Below are 23,761 nucleotides of genomic sequence, written 5' to 3' on the forward strand. Positions count from 1 at the left end.
ATTATTATCTATAATAAAAGGGTTGAATTGGGTCCTCTTCCTTTTCCATTATTCTGTGGTAAGGGACTGAGGAGGACGGGCGTAGCTAGAAAGAGATGGGGATATTGAGAAATGTCAGGAATACTGGCAATACAGGTCTCAAGGCTGACGGATGAACGATCATTTCTGGATAAATTCGCACGTCTGTCTAAGGTGGCTCTAAGCTGATAAATGTATGCATTGGTGGGGGTGTCTTCTTCAGTTGCACAATTACACGAGCCTCCCCTGGCCCAGGGCGGGCATGGTGCAGTTGGCGATTTTTAACACGTGCAGATGTTCACGGCTGGCCTGCTTGGCTTGCCAGGTTCGTTGCAGGCCGGGACAGAGATGTACGGCTCATTCTGTGTGAACACTCAACTTTTTTTTTCCCCTAAGTAATTTAGTGTGTTTTCCCCCAGGAAAACTTTCTCTGTAATGAAAAAGGACCATCTGCCAGATTTCCTAAAAGCAATTTCATTGCAGGACACTTGCTTTGCATTACCACTCTCTACGTTGGAGATACTCATTTCAGTGAGTGAAGTTTGATATTCGAGATTGTATCTAGATGTGAAATGGCGCATATAAAGAGATGAAAGTACATGCTTTTTCAAACCTGTGAAACAACATGTGACTCTCCCCACCAGGAAAATGAGAGGCCCAGAGTTCTGTGTAGGGCGCTGTCGGAAAGGAGCAGGCTTCTGTTCAGGCTCTATGCTTAAAAACATTACCTGTTGGGGGGAGGGTATAGCTCAAGTGGTAGAGTGCATGCCTAGCATGCACAAGGTCCTGGGTTCAAGCCCCAGGACCTCTAAAAAAAAAATCAATAAATAAACCTAATTACTTCCTCCTCCCCAAAAGTAAAAAATTAAAAAAAAACATTAACTGTAGCTCTGTTCTTGCTAAAATAATGAAATAAAAATAATGATACGTGAAATTTAAACATATTTGAGAAATCGACATTAAAGGTCTTGTGTGAATTTAGAATTTGTCCTCTGCCACCGACCCACACAATCACCATTTGCTGAAAGGCGTTATTCGTATGCTAATGAGTGGATTTAACAGTAAAAGTATAAACAGCTCTAATGAGTTCATTTCACCCAGCCATGTCCCCTCCATTCTCCCCGACACATGGACACTGCTTTGGGGCTACTAAGTCTTAACGGTTTCAGAAATATTACCTTGCACATTCATCGTGTTGCTCCGAATCACTGCTCGTCTGTTCCTTCTCAGCAAATCCCTATTTGAGCTCCTTGTGTGTGTGTATGATACAGTTAAGCGTTAGAGGCTACAGAAATGAGTGAACCTCATACTTTGCTCTCAAACCAAAAATATTCCTCTTTTTGCTGAACGACAGGAAATTTAAGTGACTTACTTCATTTCAGCTAACCAATATGTTAGATTTAGAAAAGAGATATAGTAACCTTTGAAATGGGCTGACCACTTACCCATTTCTGAAATTCTCTGCTCGGCAGCTGTGGTTCCCTAGGTTATGTTGGAATTTTGTAGAATATCACGTTTATGAATACGGTGATTTGGGTACTCAAGTTACCTGTACAGTTTTTAATCTCAGAGTTACTGATGTGTATATTCGGTGTTTCACAAGATCAAACTTAATTGGAGAAAACTATTAATACAGCCCTGATTAAGAAACTCATCATTTCTATTAAATGCATTAAGTAGGAAGAGAGATGTCAAATAGTGCTTTATAATTATAGTGGGTATTACGTTTATTAGTCAAACCACTGAGAGTGTGAAGAACTTTCTAATTCCATGTATCTGTACTAAAAAAGGAAGCAAAACTGTATCTTTGGTTTTTTTTGAGCTGATGGCCCGGACTGTTTCATAGACTCAGTGGTTGGTATTTTCAGTGAATAAACTTTTATTCTTTTTTATTGGAACTTAATTCCTTTTTAAGCATTGCTTTCTGAGTACACATCAAAAGTGAATATAACATTTTGCATGACTGTGTCTTAACATTCCGTCTTTAGCTGAGTGGTGGTCTCTTGTGGTGTTCATTCAGAGCCACGCTGGTAAACTTTTTAAGCACGTAACTGCAGTTTAAGTCTTGGGGAGGGGCCCAAGGGGCTGTGATCCTTTGCTGAGCTAATTTAAATTATTTTTTAAGTGGATGATGTAAAGGATGAGACAAGGCAGCACCGTTTGCAGATATAACTGACATGCTGGCACTGAGAGTGACTTTAGGTGTCATCCTGTCTGAGGCTAGATTTTACAAAGGAAATGGACTCAGGGAAGTTAAGAGACTTAATATCCCATCACAGTTTATATCTGTGTCAGTTAACTGTGGCCCAGTTACCATGGACAGTGTCCTTCCCTGGAGATGCTGATGTGAAGGAGGTTGGGTTCCCAGGCATGAGGGACCTGGGAGTCAGGACCTCCCCCCAAGGTGCTGGATTGGATCCACATTTCGAGGGCTCCTGTGAGTCCACCCTAGAGCAGAGCTGAACCCCTGAGATGGCTTCCGCAACAGCCTTCCGGGCTGGCTGCCGATGGACTCTCAGCTTTCTTCTCCTACCGGGGCAGAGTCCACCTGGTCTTCAGAAGGAAAGGAGACAGGTGATGACGTGGAGAGACCGCTCTGCCACGTACGTGCTAACACTTGTCAGATGTGTGCAGTCATTGCCGGGCGGTCCTGCTTTCGTTTCGCCGTGGGAATGAGCTTAGCTTAAGTCCTCTTCCGGAAGTCCTCTCTGAATCCTAGATGTGCTGAGTGGACTTTGTTGAAGGCCTGAGATAGGTGATCACAGGTACTGGAACTCGGGTATTAGGGTCTTTAGAACTTGGAGAACATTTGTTCTGGCTATGAAAGCAGCATATATATTCACTGTAGAAAATACAGATCCCTAAAAAGAAGGCAAAAGATAATCCACAGACCCACCACCCAGAGAAGAACCACATCACATTTGAGGTGTGTCCTTGCAGCTATCCGTAACGTAGGCCTCCAGGAGAAATCATGGTGTATGCTTTGGTGAATTCTTCCCTGGTCAAGGAGGATGGTGTGCCTCTTCCCTCATGGCTGCTGTGCTGGAAGGTTCACCTACCCACACAGAATCCTGCAAAATAAGCATTTGCAATTATAGGCATTGTTTTAGATTGGAAAACAGAAGCCCAGAGAACTTAAATGGCTTGCCCAGGACTGCATTCTAGGTGGTAAACACGAGACAAGAAGGCCAGACTTCTCTATTCCTAGCTGGAATACACATTGTACAACACAGTCCTTCAGAGAAAGCATGTCTAGGCTGCTGTGAACAGTCAGTCACAGAAGAGACCAGCACGATGCTGTCTGTAGCCCTCCGCGTAGTCGGCCCACATGGCTACGCTGGAGTTTTGTTCATGTTCTTGGACATGGACTGGCCGCTGTGATCATCCTGAATCCAGAACACTGAACACTCTGAAGTAGATGTGGCCACTGTACAATAGTCTTAGCGGAATTTAAACAGACAGTATGACTTACACCACGACAGTGACATTTCTCTTACTGTCATCCTCGCATGGTTGGCTGAGCTCTTTTGTTTGGTTGGTTTTGGTGTTTTTTTCTTTTTTAAGCAAAAATTCCTGAGAGGAATGAAAAATTTTGAATTAAATAGTTTATATCAGGAAAAAAAGATTCCCTTCTTACACAAGAAGCCTGCATCTCAGGTACATAATAGGACACACACCAAAAAATAAAAAAGGTTCCTATAAACAGTCACAATCTGCTGGGCAGTCATTTGTTTCTACCAAAAATTATAACATGTGAGTTTGAAAATACAGTTTTTAATACGGACACATTAGTGACATTTGAATTAAGGATATTTGCACTGTTCATTTAAATAGGACTCAAGTTTTCTTCAGTGGCTTTCTCTGTAAGACAGAAAAGACTCATAACAAAAGGATAACCGTGCTTGCACTAAGCGTGCCTTAGGACATCAGGGTTTTGCGTGGAGCTACGCACCACCCGGTACTCCAGCCACTTGTTAATAGGACTCATTCACATGCAGCTTTTCACTGTCTGCTCAGCCTCTTGTATCTCGCTCAGAGTGGCACGTGTTCCGTCCGTTTTGTTGTGTTGTGTTGCTAGTGAGGAAAAAAATCGAGTCACGTTGGTTTCCATTTCTTGCACAATCACAAACGGCTTTCAGAGTGGTCTGGTTTTGTCACACGGCAGCTCTCCCAGGACTCAGAACTATTTATAATTCTGTTGTACTTCGTTATGGAGAGCCAGCTGTGAGAGCCATGCATAATACGTATTTATATATCTTCATGAATCTCAATTAAGGACCAGCGGTCTTCCTGTGTCACATCTGGGTTATTTAAATCTACTTTTGTTGTAAGACAGCACCAAAATTGCACAGCGTTATTAAGATTACTATAAATATTAAGCCAATTAAAATTATATTGTACACCTCTGCTTTGGAGAAATCACAAATGGCCCATCATGCCTCAAAAGGAAAATAGGTCTCTTTCGGTCCTGTCTCCACTTCTCCTTTTTGCTTATTTCCTTTGCCTCCTCATCTCTGCTTCAAACCTTCCAGACTAGAGTTACCCACACACTTTGGGCAAGGAGACCCACGGCTTCGGTTACTAGTAGCTAGCTCTCCCTGGCTGCCACATGATTGCTTCCATAAGGGTTCCAAGACACGCTGGATCCCGTCTTAGCTTGAGGGTGCTTTGGCACACCATTTAGGAACCATGGCATCAGGCCTTTCCATTGGACTTTACAGTGTACAAAATTTAAAGCAGCATCCGTTTTTTCGAGCACAGTCCTTTCGAATCGATGCCGCTTTATCTCAGTGGATGGTATGTGGTGGTTGGAACTCAGAGATTTGGGTCACCAAGGGAAAAGGAGTCTGGCATGCTCTCTGTGGAAGAGCATTTTCACATCGCAAAATACGGTTCTGTGTTACTGGGAAACAGTGGGGGTTGACTCTCGAATCATCGCGTTCAGGATTCTCCACAAATCAACCAAAACAACCCAAAGCCCAGTGGTTTTTAATTTTCAGCTCAGTGAGACTAAAAGGAAACAGTTTGCTTTTGGCTGGGTTGATGCTGAAATAAAATGTACCTTAGCCCAGTGACATTAAGGGAGATAAAGTGTTTAATAAGCGTCTTCTAAAAGAAGTGACATCTGTATAAAACACCTGCTGTCTTCATTACAACTTTAAATACGCTGCATCTCTGGGGGTTAGCAGGGCCCTTCTTTCAGCACATGTTGTGACAAAGATAAACTTTCAACCCCACATAATTTACCATTGTGTCAAGGATGCTTTTTGGTGAGACATACAGGGGTGAGGAAGGAACCAAGCCCCTGGCTAAGATAACTCAGGCCCAGCGAGGCCCATTTTGAACATAGCTTTAACACCGTGACACTTGCCAGGTTATGACAGTGTTTCCTTGCCCCTTGGTAGCCCTAATTATTTGCCGATACCATTTTAATGTTTTATGTATCGGAGAAGCATGGAGACAGTGCTCAGTGGTACGTGGGCACAGCTGTTCCGTGGAGCTCTGGATCTCCGCGTGTGCTTTGAGGAGGGGAGCTGAGGAGTCCCTGCGCACCGCCTGCGTGGGTGCCTTGTTTCTGTTACGCTTTTCTTGTCGCTGAAGCAGCAGCCGGTCCTGCGTGTGGGGACCGGGGAGGGCGGAAGGGAAAGGACAGCAAGGAATGCCTTTCTCGGGGAGCCTTTTAAACCGGTTGCCATTTTGGCAGATGACAGTCTAACCAAGAATAAGTCCCAGAAGCAGCGGCTGTGGAAAAAACCCTTGTGGCCCCAGAAGATAGTCTTTAATCAGCAATGTGGTTCGTCGTATTAGCCTGAGGGGAAAACAACTCAGCACCAAACTCTGCCGTATCATAGATGGGATCGTTTGAAACCAAAATTGAAACATCTGCTGGTTTTCAGCTGGTTTTTAGCTGTGCAGACCGCATGCTCTGTCCCTGAAGCAGCAGCAGCTGTGAAGCTGCTGTGTGCCCTGTGTCTCCGAGACCTTGACACCAGGCAAGGGGGACATCTTTGGAGTTAATGAGCAATTAGGACACTCTTTCCTGTCAATTAACTGGCAGAATAATGAGATCAAATGAGCACTGTCCTTAAAGGCGCCCAGACTTGTATTTTCTAAAAAAGGCGTCTTTCTCTGCTGTTGGCCGTCACATGAACAGACAAACAACTGTTTAACAGGGAAATAAATTTAAACTTGCACCTGTATCAAACAGAAGAGAGAGATACACAGACAGGATACCATTTAACCAAAACTCACAGGTCTTCCTCTTGAGTGGCTGCTGTGATGTCGTGACATCTGTGGGCGCCTTCACTGCCTCACAGATCGGCAGAGAGAATGTTCAGGGAGTCGCATCCTTTCTCGTACGAATGAATGTATGAATGAATGTATAATTCCTTAAGTTCGGGGCAGTCAGGATATTGATCCTAAATTTGAATGAGTGGGTTCCAGACCATGGGCCATCTAAGAATTTTGATTTTTCCCTCGAGTGTGATGAGAAGTTACTAAAGGACATGAATGAAGGAGTGAGGGGGAAATGGTAAAGGCCCGAGATGAGAGGATGACCCGCTGTAGGCTGTAGATGGTGGTGGCTGCAGTATGTTTCCGGTATGGGGACCAGAGTGGCCAGGTGGGTGGGAATACGACTGTGAAAGGCCCAGGATGTTGTGTTTAAGGGGGACCCTGGGGACAGTGGAAGCCATTAAGAGTTGTAAGTAGGGGGGCAGTGAGCTCCAATCAGGATTTTAAGCTCACTCTGCATGGGGATGGGGTTACAGGGGAGAGAGATGGAATTTAAGTGAATTACTGCATGCCAGGCACCATTATAAGTGACTGATGTATGCGTGTTGATGTGTGTGTGCACGTGTGCTTACGTGTGTGTATATGTGTTCACTCAGTCCAACAGCCACCAATGGGGTGAGTGTTAACTATGTACCCATTACAGAGACTGAACTGAAGGGAGGCAAACTGAGGTCTCTTAGCTAACAAGACAGCGCCGAGAGTTAGGCCCAGGCAATCTTGGGTCCAGAGTCTGTGTACTAATCTTTACCTCATTCTGCCTTTCACATTGTATTGGTAGCATCATCATGATATTTTAATTAATAATGAGTATAGTTGTCGTTAGTATTCTAAATGCTGTTAGGATTTTACTAGTTTAGTGAACTTGTTTTTTGTATCCATACTCATTTCTACTGGAATGAAAGTAGAAATTTTAGTGAGTTACAGTTTTCTGTAAAATATTCGTCAAAAAGTTTCAAATTAAGTTTTTCAAAGAGAGGTTATTAATGTCTTCTTGGTCAGCTTTACGCTTCCTTTGGGGATTTCTCGCACAGATTTCACGGTTGGGGGTTTTCCAGGCTTTGTGGAGACCTGTGAGGGTCCAGGGAATGTGAAATTCCCAGATGTTTTCCAAACCGCAGGTAACACTCAGCTAGCTGTAGATACAATCTTCCAGTTCAACAGAAAGACGCTATTAAGTGAAGGAGCGTGGACCTTTATAGAAGACACAGCTCGCTGACATCAAGGAGAGTTAAATTTTTCCCTGACTTCAGCGACCTTACTTGATTTCTGGAGAAAGGAGAATGACCGTTGATGTCCAGTGTGTGTCAGTAAAGGAGCCGTGACCGTGGTGCAGCCAAGGCCTGGAAGACGAGGAGACCAGACATGAGTTAACCAGCACGTGTTAAGTAGCTAGAGGAGCTGTTTCAGAAATTTGGGATGTTCTCAACCCTTGGCTGCCTGTTGGAATCAGTGCCTTGACCTCCAAGTAAGTCAGAACCCACAGCCGGTGGGGGGTGGAGGGGGCGAGGGCGTGTGCACGTGTGCGCGGGCCTGGGCATCGGGGGGTTGCTTGCTGAGCTCCCCTGGTGAGTCTGGCAGGTGTTTCCTTCAGGTGGGGAATGCCTTGAGGACCAAGGTGAGAGGTTCCCATTTATCTCTGTGGCACTGTTAAGATCTAGCAAAATGCAGTGTGCACTTTTGTATTTTTTTTAATTGAAAGTACACCTAGTACCATCCATTTCAACAGTTACCTGCATGTCTAAGTTTGTTCTATGGTTTTTAGAATATATGGAAAACCCATTTTGTGCCAGATATGAGCTAGGTGGCCACCCCTCTTCCCCTCAAATGAAGATAAACAAAAACCAAGCTCTCTGCCTTCAAGGAACTCAGTCCAGGGGAAGAGAGAGGCAGAGAACTAGAAAGGCATAAACAAAAGTAGCTATTACCCGCGTGAAACTGTTGCTAATCAAGGAGAAGAGTGACTGGTGGTTGGGAATATTTAGGAATGGGGTGGATGGGGGATGGAAGGAAGGAAGGAAGGGTTGTGGATGGTTTCCTAAAATGTTTCCATGACAAAAAAAAAAAAAAAACAAAAAAAAAGAGAGAAATCATTAAGACCAGCTTGCATCACATAGGCATCCTTTTTGGAAATCATGCAATTCAGAAATTATAAAATAGCATGTTTGTTTTTTGTTTATTCTGTTCCCTAGGCATGACTGATATGGAATGTTAGCATAAACATAATGCAATGAACTTTAATGATTATTGCTTGTAGTGTTTTTTTTTAATTATTTTGTCTTTTAACATGTTTCTTATTACAGAGGAGTGCGATTTCTTTTTCAGGCCGTTTACTGGTTAGGAAATTTGCAGTTCACAAGAGCACCAATTAGAGATGATTATAATCTGATGGCATGGCTGTGTGCCTTTGAGGAGAGCTCAGCTGACACTTTCAGAAACAGTGCAAAAAATGTTAGTTAGTATGAGCCCTGCACCAGCAGTGTGGCCCTGTAAGAACTACACGGAGTTCTCGTTCATGCAGTTACTCCTAGGAATTACAATAACTCTGTAAGAGCCTTAGAAACAGCCTGGTCCTAACCACCGAGGCACACTGCACCCTAGAAGGAGAGGTTATTGGCACACAGGTGAACGGTCCCTGAGCTCATCCTGGAATCTGCCTCATTATACTCCCCATTCAGAGCTGTTTCTACCACATCCCCCGAGTTCATTTTTAAGCATAAAATGCAACCAAAAAATAAACAGTTAGTTGAAGAGCAGTAACGCACGTTCTGATCGTTACTAAAGATCCCCCACTACCTAGGAGGACTGTCAGTAGGACCCTGTGGTACCTACACTTGCTTTGAGATGTGTCCAGTGAGCAACCAGAGTAGCAGTGGGGAAATAAAATCCTTGAAAATAAGTTTAATGGGTTCCAGTGATGAGCTGGATCGGCTTGCGTTCTAACGTGGCATGATGTTGGGAACTCCAGTGGAGTCTCTGGTACCTGGCATGTCACTGAGCTCTCTTGTGACTGGACCCAGATTTTCTTTCTATGCACTGATTATTTTGACGCTATGAATTTTTGGCCAGATTGGTTTTTAAGACATTGCCTGATTTTTAAGACAAAATTAGGAGTCATCCACTTACATTTTATGAATTTTGTAACGTTTGTACAGAAATGGATTTTCAGCGGACATCAGTTCTAGCCTCGGCATCTTGCTGTATGCAGAACTCTTAGCTCTGTGAACTGGGAGGGACCTTAGCGGATGCTCTCCGTGGTCCTTCCCTAAACGCTTCCCACAGCATCCGTAAGGTGGGCCACCTTCATGCTGTCAGAAATGTGCGTCTCTGGAAGGACCTTTTAAAACAGAACCTAAAACGAGAATAACTCTCTGTTTTGTGGACTGTTGCCAAGTTGGTACGTAAGGGGATTAAAATTGAAACTGATTAACTGGCCTGAATCTAAAACTGTCTTTCGGTAGTTATCTTATGGTAGTTATCAGGGAAAGTTTAGCCAGCCAGCAGAACAAGCTTTGCCTATCAAGAATTCAATTACTGTGTTTTTAAATATATGTAAAAGGAGAAAAAAAGGAAAAAGGAAGGGAGAGCTTAGAATCGGCGTACCCCTCAGCCTGTGATGAAGCCCTTGGCTGCCTTGCTTTCACGCCTCGATGAGGTGTGGGCTTCACAGTCAGGCCCCAGTTGGAATCCCAGCTGTCTGTCCTTCCCCAGGAACAAGGTAGTTAGGGCATTTATGGGGCTGCTTGGCCAGGGAGTTAAGCCCTCCTCGTGGGGCTGGGGTGGCGGCCGCCGGAGACTGGAGAAGAGGGCATCGGCCCAGAGAAGGCACTCGATGGAGCATCTCCGTATTTCTCTTCCTCCTCTTCCACATGTCTCTCCACTTAATCTTAAGTCGCTTAGGAAAATTTTTCTTTTGGCATTCCTTTCAGTCCTCTCAGAGATTTCTCCAAAAAGATAATAATGGTCATGAGCCCTTAAGCACTGACATTTAGCCACCCCGTTTATGTCCCGGGCACACCGAGTACATTACATGCATTTTTTAAATTAACTTTTTACAAGAACTCGTGAGGTGGGGCACAACTGACGCTTTGAAATTAAATGTAATGGGCCTGGGTTCACACCTCGACTCGGTCTCTGACTCCAGAGCCTGTTGCTCCAAGGATCTCATTCTCGGAGCGCGCGATACTGGTTCTGCCCCCATCCCAGGTGATGATCATGAAAACACGAATAGCACATACTATGTGCACTGGGCACTGCTGTAAGCCCTGTATGTGTATTGACTCACTAAAGGCTCACCACAACCCTCTACAAGTTCAGTGGCTGTCCCCATTCTTCAGATGAGGAAACCAAGGCACGGAGAGGCTCAGTACCTTGTCCACTGACCCGAGGTCACCTGGAGTTAAAACTGGGTCTCCAACTCTAGTTCTTAATCCCCCAGCTGTCCTTCCGCTTCCTCTTCTGCAGTTCTTCAAACTTGCTTTACCGTAAGTCTCCGACTAATCAGAGAGGAGACAGGAACTCTCTCCTGCTCACCTGAACCATCCTAGCCACTCTGTCTCCTTTTCCAGTAACTCGTGAAATTCTTTCCTTATTCTTGCTACAGTCCCTCTAAACTAGCGATTATTGGGTATTTCAACCCAATGTTAACCCAAGACTCAAGCCTAAGCAAGGAGGAACAAATAGCAAATTCATTAACTGGGAATCTATTCACAGTTAATCCCCGAGGCTCCTTGTGCAGTCAGCGCTTCTGCATCGTTTAGAGTTGCTAATAAATGAAAGTCTTTGCATCTTTCTGAGTGTCTTGATATTTACCAGTCTCATATTTTACTGTTGAAAGCGGCTTCAACAAGCATATTCATGTGTTGACCGTTTTAATTAATACAAGTAATTAGTCCTGACAGTAGAACTGTGACAAGAAGACCCATTCATAAATTTGCTAATTATGTCACTCTGCTCAAAATTTAATCACAGTCTAGTCTTTAATCATTCCTGTATGTGGGCAAAAGGCCATCGAACTGAATTCTTCAGACTGTCACATTTATTTCTGATAAAGGAAGTTTGTCCAAATTAATTTATCATTGGAACTTAATATTCCAGGATGCAGTAACTGGTGAAGAACAGAGCCCTTTCTGCAGAGAAATAAACAGGAGAATGGGAAGAGCCAGGCAGGGAAGGAAGGAGGGACAGAGAAGCCCTTTAGTAAGATGCCTTCTTGCCTAAGTCGACAACGGTTCGTGTGCTGATACTCTGATGCTTTTCTGAAAATGAAGGTAGTTTCATTTAGGCTGTTGGTATGTTGATGGTACAGAAAATTTGAAGACAGTTTGTTACTTTGATGCAGAGTTGAGCCCTCCTCTCTCTGATTGAAATAGCTTTGTCAAGGATGTTTGTTCTGGAGCAGGGTTCTCCAACTCCGCGTTATTGACCTTGGGGGCTGGATAATTGCTGTTGGGGTGGGATGTTGAGTAGCATCTGGCATCTACCCACCAGACAGATGCTGGTGCACCTTTCCTCCCAGTAGTGACGGCCACAAATCCCTCCAGACATCGCCAGTTGTCCCCCAGGGGGCTAAACTGGTCAGAACCACTGCACCAGGATGTAAGTGTAGATCAAAAAGAATCAGGTCTTGGATAGAGTCAGTTGTAGTGGGACCAGTCAAGCACGTCACTTTGAAGTAACTTGGTGTGACATCCAGATTTGGAATGATATTCCTCGAATTTTAGTACCTCCTTCTAACCTTTTCGGTGGCAAGTTCCCTCTGGTCTCTTTGATAGTAAACAGAGTGGCTCTTGGTAGTAGAGTTGCTGTATCTAAAACTCCTTTGCTTCTCATGTTAAATACACTGGGCTCTTGGCTTCCATGGATTTAGTATGTAGAGTTTTGACCACTTTTAGGTGGCCTTAAAATTCTAAGTACTCAGCTGCAGGGGTTCTTTGCTGCCTTTTCAGGGTATTCATTCCTTCCCTGCTTGTCTTACGTGCCTCCATCCACAGCTTATGTCCCTGGTCCTTTGTTATAGTTACTGTCTTACAGGCACCTTCCATGTCCTTGCTGCTCGGTCCCTCGTCCACCAATGTGGGAGAGTCCACAGACTCGGGTGAGCCCTGCCCTGGGCTTCTTGGCCCCTGCATCTGGCAGCTGAGCCCAATTGGAGGACATGACCCAGCAGAGCAGACTGAGCCCATTATAAATGACGTCAGCATCCCACCTGCCCTCGCCTTCCCAAAGGAAATAGAATCCACCTGTAGGTAATGCCCCCAACATGCCATCATGAAAACTGCAAACCTGCCTGTATCCACCCTGATACTTAACACGTCCCTCCTGACAGCTGGGCGGGAAGTCGCCTTCCTCTTACCGAAAGCTAATGCATCAGCTCTCTTAACTTCTCAGGAAAACCTGTGGTTACTGATGACCCCTCTCTCCCTCTGTCTTCAGCCTTTCAGTCTGCTAGATCCTTCATCAGCGTTTAAACTTCACTCCAGCCTCTCTCCTCCCTCACCTCCAGAGAGAGGCCAACAACACAACTGCCTTTCATTTACCATTTTTCCTTTCCATTTCCACTTTCTCCAAAGAACTGCTTATTGCCTTCACTTTTTCAACTCTGAATCTTGCCTCCACACCTTCAGTCTCTGCCGCCCCTCTTACTCTTGTGAAACAGTTCCAGCCAAGTGCCCCAGCGACCTGTGTTGCCAAGGCCTGGACTGCCTCTTCCCCAGACTGACTTAACATAACTATTCACTCCTTGAGACCCTGCCTTTCCCCTCCCTTTTCCCCGCTGCTGCCCACCCTCCTGGCTTTCCCACTGTGGCTCTGCTCTGACCGCGGGCCTTGCTCTCCCCTGCAGGCTCAGCCCCTCTGCTCTCCCCTGAAGTACCAGTTCTGCTCATGACTTCATTCTAGGTCCCCTTTTCTTCTCTTAAGGCTTTGGTTACTATTTATATTCCAGAGTTATCTCCTCCGCTCAGATCTCTTTTCTGAAATCACATATAAACTCAAGGACATCTCTAATGCAGCATGGCCAGCACCTTTCCCACCTCCCCAACTTGTACCTCCTAAGGTGTTGCCTCCCAGATGTTGTCAGTAACTGAGAGGGCTTGATGCTGACTCAACATGTGTCCCAGATCCTTCCACTTCTTTCCACATCCCCTAGTCAGAGTCACCGTTATTACTTGTGACTGGCTGGTAGAGGTGAGGACAGAGAGATCTAAGAACCAGGTCACAAGGGCCTTTTAGGCCAGTCGGAGGACTTTGGTTTTTCTCTGAGTGAGATGGGAGCCATTAGAAGCTCTTGAGCAGAGGAGTAACCTAATTTAACTCAGCTTTTAAAAGGCTCACTGAGGCTGTTGTGTTGAGAATAGCCCATGGGGCATCAAAGTGGGTTGAATGGTGACCCCCAAAAATATGTCCACCTGGAGCCTCAGAATGTGACCGTAGGTAGAATAAGAGTCTTTGCAGGTGTAATTAAAGGAACAAGATGAGATCATCCTGATGAGCAACGTTGGTGGTGGTAATATTCGTGTGGTGAAAAAAAAACAAAAAAAGGCCGGGTAGGTAAAACAGAGCCTGACCATTGTGGACTTTGTCTAAAATGTGCATCTTTAATTTGGAGGGGGAAAAGAAGAAGTAGCATTCTCGTGACGTTAGTTCTAAATGGACTAATAGGAAATAAAGATGTCCTTATGTATGCAGTCCTACCTGCTTGTCGCAAAGATGTGGCAGCTTTGCTCTGAGCCTACGACAGCTCAATATTTTTTACAGAAGTAGAACTTAGACCTCTATTATTGACGCTTGAGATGTTGGGGGTGAGGGAAAGTCATTTATTATAAAATTATTGTGGGTTTTGCCTAAATAGGGAGAGACTTGAACGATTTTCAGGAAAGTCATTCCAGGTCTCTTGGGCAGTGGCCGTTGTAGCCAGTTGACTTGGTCGTCAAAGAAAGCACCAGAGAAGGGATGCTAAAGTGAGCACCGTCGACAAACTTCTTTTTTAACTTTTTTTCCCCTAGAGCTCTGCTCTACAAACAAAGCTAGTTTTGCCAGGCACGTTTCCCCCTAACAGTAAAGCCCTATGCATCTTGAAGGAAATGTAACCCATGTGTTCCTGAGTCACTTATGCCCAAGTCATTAAAACATTATTTTGTAAATGTGATTTCATGTTTGAAGTCATTGTAAAGTATTTTTAGTAGATTTCCGTTCTTCATAATGCTAAATTTTCCTTGGTTTATTTTCTTGTTTTATTTAAACGCACTGTAGATCATCTTAACACATATCCCCTGGTGAGACACAAAGGGAATCTTGAAGCCAATCTTGAAGCCAAAGGTGAAGTCTGACACATTTGAAGCAGCCAGCCTCCATTTGCAGAGGTTTATAACTGTTAGCCCTCTTCTGTTTACTGTGCTGTGTCCAGGGCTGCCTTTCACCTGGCCGTGTTGTGGCCCAGCCCTCCGCCCCACGCCCCTCCCTGAAAGAGCGCCCGTGAAGAAGAACAGGGAAAAGGACAAGTGACAGAACCACACTGCCTCCTGCGGGTGTTTCTGTGTCATGACCATGTGATCCTCTCTCCAAAACTGAGCTCATTTTCCCCTTTTACCTACTGACATTGCCGGCTGGGGAGGTTAAGGTGTTTCATGAAATGTCTACAAAAGAGAGAAGTAAAACTGAATTTAGGAGCCATCTACAGCTTCTCATTCTCAGGGCGGGATTGAGATTTGTCCCCGTTCAGAGCACTGGCTCCAGAGGCCACAGGTGTAGCTGCCAGCGTAGTAAGAGACACCCACCACTAGGGGGAGCAAAGATTTACGGGGTTAAAACTTCTCGTCTCCCTAAGCTTATGAGACACTTCCCCACCTTTTTTTTTTTTTTTTTTCCATTTTGTTCTTAAAACTGCCCTGCGGGCCATGATTTCTGGGTTTTGGTTATTTTCTCATGAGGAAAATGAGGCTCAGAAGGGTCACTTGCCTAGATGTTTCACAAGGTGATTGGCTACTGAGCCCGTCTCCACTACACTGTGAACTCCAGGAGAGCAGAGGTGTATCCGTCCTGAGGGGGGACATTTGAGGACTTCTGTGAACTCTCACTTTTGGAAGCCCCACTTCCCCCCACCCCGTATCATTTCAAATGTGTTAAAAATGTGACATCCGATCCATAGTATAGAAATACACATTTAAGTAAATGACTATAAATATATGTATATCGTATTTATGAGTTGAGATATAAATGATTGATATGGTACATTACATAGGCATTTAATGAAATATTTATTACTTTTCAGCTTTATAGTTTCTTTTTCACTTAGGGAGCCAATTCATCATTTTGAGATCTCAGACTTTTTTCTCAGGCTTAGTCCCTGAGCATTGTTCCTACAGCAGATAAAGCCATCCCCCTGCTCTTGTTCACTCTTGTGTGCCTCTTTCCTATCACAGAGCCCCCGGGAAAGTGCTGAATGAATATTTGTTGGGTGAATGTCCGACTGGTGAGGGAAGGAATGGAAGAATGAGTCACGAGTGAAGAGTTAAGTGGTGAAGTCTGGTACCAAAGCCCTTGATGGCTTATTCCATTTACACAGCCGTCGTGGTGGACTCGCCCCAAACTGTGTATTCAAAACATAGCCCTTATCATTTCTCTCATTGTTCTTTTCCGAGCCCGTTTTCTCCTCCATCACAGCTGAGACACAGAAAATTATAGACCACAGGTTATTTGCATTTTGGTAGCTTTTAAGAAGGAAGAGCCACTTTAGGGGCATGATCAACTCTTTACTCTGTTTAATCATTAGAGTTTACTGTATTTGCATTGCCTTACAAGCGTGGGATAAAGGTGGCTATAATTAATATTCAGACACTCGAAAAAATTTCTTAACAAAACCAAAGGGAGGTTTTTTTGTTTGTTTCTTTGTTTGTTTTGCCTGTCTGGCTTTTTTGGTTTGCTTTGTTTAGAATTCTAAGTGTTTGCTCATATTTCTCATGTGATACCTGTATTTTCATGCGATGTGACTTTTTTTAATGCAGTGGTGAATCTTCATGGTCTCTCTTCAAAGCTCTAGGATTTAGTAGTGGGTGATTTATTGAACATGATGGAAAGCTGAAGACAGCCTCCCTCTTATGAAAGAAAGAACCACAAAGGGACGACTCAAGAGGGGTCAGAGAGGTGAGCATTAGCCAGAGGGAAGAGCCATCCTTTCCTTCCGTGGTTACTCCTCTCGGCTCATCCGGATCCCCAGGATCTCTAGAAGCCAGGACGGAGCTCACTGGGTGGCCCCAGAGCCCCTGGATGGGCCAAGTTTGTGGGTCAAGGCAGGAGCTGAAAATGGTGGAGCTTACCCTCCATCCACAAAAATTTGGGGGGATTCAGTCATTCGACCAATACTCCTTGGCCACCTCCATTAGGAAAACCCTGGCGACCAGGCAGACTTGTCCCTGGAGTCCAGACACTCCGATCAGGCTCTCGCTTGAGGGATATTTGACATGGCTTTGGTTTCTCTTTCTCATTTTTTGGCTGGATTTTGTTGTGTGTGCACAGGTGACCTCGTGTGTTCAAAAGACTGAAGCCTTCTGTTTGTAAATCAAGGCTAGAGAGGGAAGGAAGCCTGTAACATAAAAATTGGGGATGGAAAACTTCAGTTTCTCCACTGCTATGTTATTTTTCTGTATTGCTTTTAAAATCTCTTGGTGGACCTGGACCTCAGAGCAGAGGGATGCAGAACGCTTCATGAGTTGTGTTGTCCCTCTGACCCTGTCTTTCCTCGTGGGGGTTCCTACCTGGACTTCCAGCCTAGGCAGTCTTGTTCACTTTCGGTATTTCCTTTTTTCAGGATTTATATATTTTCGATTGTCTTGAAATGATTTTTCTCTAAACTCATCTAGACCATTTAATCTGTGGCAGGAATCCCAAAGTATATTCTCCCCAGAGAAAGAACAAGGTTTGCAGGACATCAATTTAAGGAAGTACTTACTCAGGAAAATTGTGGGAAGTGTATTCTTGGGCTAGAGATGCTGGTGACCATGAACTAAAGAAGTTGGGAAGGTGGTATTTTTCCATTCCCTTTGCCACTCAGCTTCCTTATGCTTTGCTATTTACCCAAAATGATCCCCCTGCGAAGGCTGGTATTTACTTACATTTAGGGCAAAGCTCCACTGGGAGTATTTCCAAAAACAGCTCCCAGATAGATCCTCTCCCTCCCCGCTGCCCAGTCCCCTTCAACAAGAACTTTTCCAGTATTTTATATTTGAGTTGTTTTCTTTTTAGAAAAGAAGGTAAAAAATAAAAAATTGAAAAAAAGAAAAAAACTTGACAGAGAATAAACAAATTGAAAAGCTCTAGAGACGGACATCCTTGGAAAGGCCAGGCCTTTTGTTATCACTGCTGTTACTGCCTTTTAAGGAGTGGTCACCAATGGAGAAGAGCCTTGACCTCCTTCGTTCACTGACAAGAATTGCTCCTGATCAGATCTCCCTGGCAGCATTTCCATGGGCCTCACAACAACTCCAGGGCCAGTAAATAGGAACATTCTGTTCACCCTTCTCCCTGCCCTCTCCAGGGAGTCCGCTTTGTTCGCATGGACTGTTGGTGGCAGAATGGCTGCCTCGCCCACGATGGACGCAAGGATCCGAGGAGAGGTGGCCCGCACTGCCTCCCAGCCTCACCCTCGTGCTGGCCAATCCCTCAGTTTTTCTCACCTGGGGTCCCTTTTATGCAGCACTGGGTGTAACAATTTAAGTAAATGGTTAGGATTCTGACCCCTATATGCCCATTGCTCAAAGTTCTTAGCATACTTTGCTGTCAAACATCAGTCTGAAAATTGGTTTGAAGTTATCTGGACCATCTGCTCGCTGTTGAATCACATAAGAGAGAGGTCCGCTGAAGACACAGAATTCCTTGATGGAAAGTTAACTGCCTACCAACCTCACACTGGAATACCTGTAGCTTGACTTCAGAGAGAAGCCACGGTTCTAACAGGGTCTGGTTATGTGTCAAGTGAGCACGAGTGACGGTGCCCTGTGGCCGGCTGAGCTGGTGGGGTGACCCCTTTTTATTTGAAACCTTGCTGAGGTACATGTATTGTTCAGCATGTGAATCAGAGGCCCGTTACTGTCACCAGTGAGGACGAGGAGAACTAGGTTCCAGTTCCAGAGTTACCCCAGTGAGCCGAGGGACCCTGTCTTAACTTCTCTGAACTCTGTTTGAGGATCTGTAAGACAAGGCGGTGTCTAGATTAACGTCCAGGGCCTGGCTAGCCTTAGAAACTCTCCATACATTTGAGACTGGTTTTACTGCACTGATCTCATGGACGTGAATATATGCACTCATTTAAACCATACATTTATATTCATCACAGCCCTAAATGAAAAGCTCAAGAGAAGACACGGCCCGCCACTCATCCTTTATAGCCCCTCAGTCTAGATTGGGGCCTGACACACAGTAAGTGCTTTCAGTTAATATTAGTTGTATTAATTCAGGGAAGAGTGGAGAGGCAGGTTGCTAAAATTAGATAGTCTCATAAAATTTGGTGGAATTAGACATTACAAGATGTAAACCAAAATGAAAGAGAGGTTAGGGAGATGAGAGTGCAAAATGAGCTGTGTTCTCCCCTGAGCTGTGACTGATGAGAACAGATTCCCATTTGTCCGTAACCGTCAGGGAATTACATCCGATGGTGCACACCTGGTGCCTGACTCCGTACCTGGCGCACAGGATGCTCACAATGGGATGTTCGCAGTGGGATGTTCACTAGTGTTAGGAGGAAGAAGAGGAGTTTTCTGGTCAACAGAAGATTGTCAAGGCAGGTGGACCATCACTCAACAGAACTAAAATTTGAGAGCGCACATCCCTTCCACCAAATCATGCTGGACTTAACATTTGGCTCGGAGGATCCTGCCCCAGGTGATGTCCTCCCCAGGTGTCATCCTCGGTTCTCTGGGCACAGTGGTGTGGGTGTAGAACACGAAAGAAGTCTAGCCGAACGAGGGTTCGACCCCACAACATTGTGTGACTGTTACTCTTTTGAGTCCCGAGCAACCAGGTGATAACTTCTGTAGATGAAATGAAGACACACAAAAGAGACATCTGGTTATTTGACTCTTCCGGTGAGGCTGAAAAAGAAATGGGAGTTCACCCCTGAAGTGATCTGTGATCTGCCTGGAAATAGGGATTTCCTATTTCCCTATTTCCCTAGTATCCTATCCCTAATAGGATACTCTTCTGTGTTTAGTACCCGACTCTGAGGACGGGGTGGAAACTTGCCTGCAGCACCAGAGCTAATGACCCTCCAGAGCTGAGGGCAGCATCGTGTAAGTGGAGATGCTCCTGCCAGGTACCTAAGCCGGGCCTGGCTCAGGTGTCCCCGGTGTCCCGTTGCTCCCTGTATGAGTTTTAGGCCATGTGTCTCTTCTAGGCTGTACTCCTGTGACACAGAAAGAAACCAGCCTGAATTCACATATCATGTTGCTGTCTTGTTAAGGGCAGAGGGGAGAAGGGAGGTTAGGAGGGCATTACCTGGCGCCTAGGTGTTGCTTCTAAACCTGCAGGCTCTGTGACCCCCGTCTCTAGGCACCTGGATTGACCACAGTGCTGTTCTTGTGATTTTTTTTTGCACTTGGTATTGCATATAAAAATGTGTGCTTCATTTATTCTGCCCCCTGCCCTTTAGAGAGGCATTGTCATTTTTTTCTAAGAAGCCCCAACCAACAGGGCAACAGCAAGAGGCGGTGTGCTTGTTACAAGGCACAGGTGCCCAGGGCTGCGACAAGGCTGGCCTGACAAATCGGACTCAGAACACAAGTCACCGCTCTCCTGAGGCTCCTGTGCAGAAGAGGGACCTTTGTGGTTCTGTTGTTCTGCGCCTTTGTTTTCTAAATGAGGAACTGGGGGCCCAGCGAGGCAGAGCACCTTCACCAGAACCCGCACGTCTGGTGTCCCAGCTCTGACTTGTGTCTGCCCTTCAGCCCCTCCTCCATTTCGTTTCGCACTCACTGTGGTCTTGCCCCCGTGGCTGCCTCTTCTTTTTCTCTGTAAACATCAATACGAAATACATTCGCTTTGCTTTTCAGCCTTGCCCGCCCCCTGCGTGTCCAAAATAGCCGCTGGAATGCATGAGACTGTTCTGCCTTCAGATGCTTATAATCCCAAAGAATCCCTTCTGGTTTTTTATAATAAAACTACTTGGATGTCGGTATTTTATGCTGGGAAGGCGAGCCAAGTTCACGATGCAGCAATTACAATGCCATGCATTATGTATAATTGGTAACGCGCCCCAGGAGCGCCGGTAAAGCGTGAAACGCCGCCCCGGCCCCGGCGCGTAGTTAGCGGGACCGGCGCTGCCCAGGGAGGGGCGCGGGCGCTGTCGTCCCAGGTCAACAAAAGTAAGGGAAAGTTCCCATAAAGCGCTGCACCCCGAGTTATACAAAGAGCAGCCCCTCATATCAGGCTGCAAATACGCCAAGAACTTGGGTTGCTAATTGAGGAAACCTTTTGAGATTTAACAGCTCATAAATCCGCGCAGGGAGCGCCTCATTGTTCTGAGGCTGTAAGTCTTGCCTTTGAAATGTAGCAGTTGTACTTGTATAGCACGTTCCTCCGAGAGCACCACTGTAAACATGAAGGGTTTGCATTTTAACATCAATTTGAACAATGTGGTCTGAAAGGAGTTGGCCCACATCAAAGGGAGGCTGTTTGGGCATGTTCTGTACATTCTTTTTTGTTTCGTATTTGAAGCTACCAGTGACTCATCGAGGTACATTCCACTTAAATCAGCCGTGCCGGTGTGGCGTCCTCGCCACCCTTGTTTTTCCTTCCCAAAGAGGGTCTGTGTCAGAAAACAGGTCTAAGCTTCTTGCCAGGGTAGTTGCCCTAAATCTACAGTCTTCAGATCCATAGAGACAATTCTGGAAACGTTGTTATACTTGGTCTAAACAGTAACAAATCTTGTGCCTTTTCATAGTCTTTTTTTTTTAACTCAAAATCTCCCCACATCAATGTGCAATTTCTTCTTTTTTCCATGTAACAATTACAGTTCCCGTCCCCCCATGCCCTCATAGCCTTACTTTTTTTTTTTTTTTTAAGAACCCACTCATTTTTTGCTGAGCCACTTGGCTAATGTGAAGAAAGTGTGGATGATAAAGGAGAGACGGGGAGTGGGTTTCCAAGGCAGCATAGTGGACTGTGGGGAACACAGGACTTCCACCGACCTCTGGGGTCCAGACCCTGGGAAGTCACACTTCAGTCTGACCATCTGTTAAATGAAGACAGTAGTTACTCCTCTGCACCTCCCTCTCTCCCTCCCATTCTTGTGCTGTTTGTTTATTTATTTATTCCTGGGGGGAGAATGGAAACACAGACCCTCACTGTTCTCAGCCCGCAGAGCTCACCACCTAATGAGGACATGTGGCGTCAGGATGATCAGAGCCCTGTGTAATAACCTGCTGCAATATCGTGTACTTTGAAGAAAGGGGACTTGATCCTGGGAGAGATTAGAGCACAGGGGTCACGGTCTCTTTCCTGAGGGTTTGGTGTTTGAGCTGAGAGCCGGAGGAGGCGGCGAGGGATCACTGCGGAGTCTGGGCTGATGGAGGGCAGGCTTACGGGGCAAGGTACGAAGTTTGATCTTTATTCTTGAATAAAAGGAAACTCTTGGAAGTCTTTGGGCAGAGGATAAAGTTGATGAGATGTGTGTTTTGGAAAAGTTGTCCAGCTACCCGGTGGAGAATGGCTGGTTGGATGACCGGAGCGGAGGCAGGACATCATTTAGGGGCTGGGGCACCAGCCCACACTCATGGAACAGGTAGCTGAAGCGGGGCTGGTGCCACCGCACATGCAGGGGAAGGGATGAGTTTGGGGACCATTCAGGTTATAATGGCAGGATTTGGTGAGGAAGGGGAAACTGTCCAGGGTGACTAGGGTCTGGGCATGTGTGACTGACCATTGGACACCAGGGACATCTCTGGTTTGGGGAGCCTGGATGGGTCTAGTAACAGGAGCCACTGACCCTTGATTGCTTTGGGCCAAACACTGGTGTCTTTTAATTCCTTCCATTCCAAGCACATCTGTGGGATAGGTTTCTGCATCGCACAGGTAAGAAAATTGAGGATTTTTTCTCAGTTGAGAGAGGACACCGGAGCCCATCCTATCCACCGCTTCTGACCAGAACCGGATGGCAAAGGGCACTGTTATAAAACACCAATGTCCACTTGACCCAATCTTTAGAGCTTCTTTCTTACAACTATAGATAGGCGTTTCAGAGCTAGCTTTTTATCCGGCCACAGCACACACAGGGATTTCCCAAAGATGCTCAGAGAGCAATGCCCCACTTACTGAATCCTCAGTGATCCAAGGTAATTACAGAGTCCTAACTTGGAATTTATAAAGTTCACAAACATTTTGTTCTGGGGCCTCCTTTTCTGTTTATAAAATAAGTTTTATTTTACCAGAAATTAATGAACAGACATATAAGGTTAAGCCATTTTTGTTACTAAGTATCTCCTCATAGCACAGGCCGTTTTGGGGTCACTTCGGAGCAGTTCCAGGTTAGTTAGAGGCAGGCTGTTTCAAGGGTGTGCACGCAGTCTGCGAAAGCCCGCAGGTCCTCCAGAGGCTGGAGGGCTTGTTTGTTAGTGACGTTTCAGTCCCAGGGCACAAACATGCACACAACACACACACACACACACACACACACACATCACACGCACACGCACATTCTCTCTCTATATTTGATGGATCAGAACCTGGTGTGGATGGGGGTGAGTTCATCAGAGAACACACAGAAAGCAGCGATTAGGCCCAGGATCAGGCTACATACCTTCATGTACAAAAACGAGCATGTTTTAAGATGACTGTCCTGCTTCTGGGACGGTTCATCACATGACAGACATTCACCACACCCCACTTCCGGGCCACCTCCGATCCTCATAGGGGATTTCTCAGCTCCTGGTACGAAGAGCAAGGCTCCTGCCTGTCTGTGTTTCTCCTGATGGCCTCTCACTGCCGCTTACCTCACAGAGCTCGTCCGTCTGAAGGGCTGCGATGGTGCCGTCCTCGCCTCCCGAGTCATGCCTGCCTTGGCCGAGGAGCTGACCCCGGTTTTCTGAGCCACCAACCCTTCAGACTTCACGGGGCTCGTACTGCTAACCAGGCTGTCATTCTTCTTTCAGGTACTTTCTCTCTCGTCCCTCCAGCCCCCTCCTTTCCTCTCCTGCCTTTTTTTTCTTTTTCTTAACCCGGTGAGTGCATGTGGCCAAGGTCATGGCATGGCTCGGTCTCCCTGCAGAGTTGGGCCAGTGGTTCTGCTGACCCCCCTCCCCTGACCCTGCCGTCGGGCACGTGGTCCTGCACACTTTGCACCAGTGCCTCAGGCAGTCACAGTGAGCTCACGGTGGCTCCCTCCCCTCTTAGGGGGGGTGGGTGGGGGCAGTCCAAGGAGAGCGTGGAAGGGAGGAGGACCAGGCCACGTGTAAGTGGGGGGCTG

The 23,761-nt window shown here is 45.8% G+C and overlaps 1 protein-coding gene across 6 annotated transcripts in view; it reads left to right on the top strand.

Annotated features, from left to right (window-relative positions):
• The window catches only part of RHBDD1 (rhomboid domain containing 1), a 113,425-nt gene that overhangs the window by 76,055 nt on the left and 13,609 nt on the right, over positions 1 to 23,761 (top strand). For 2 of the 6 annotated variants that reach the window (XR_004136867.2, XR_004136868.2), the window contains exon 7: positions 23,296 to 23,447. The exons of the other annotated variants lie outside the window; for them this stretch is intronic. The gene's annotated coding sequence lies outside the window, so the exon portion shown is untranslated. The remainder of the gene's footprint in view (positions 1 to 23,295; positions 23,448 to 23,761) is intronic. 6 annotated transcript variants of the gene reach the window in all.

Source organism: Camelus dromedarius, chromosome 4 (assembly GCF_036321535.1).
Source record: "Camelus dromedarius isolate mCamDro1 chromosome 4, mCamDro1.pat, whole genome shotgun sequence".
NCBI classification, from domain to species: domain Eukaryota; kingdom Metazoa; phylum Chordata; class Mammalia; order Artiodactyla; family Camelidae; genus Camelus; species Camelus dromedarius.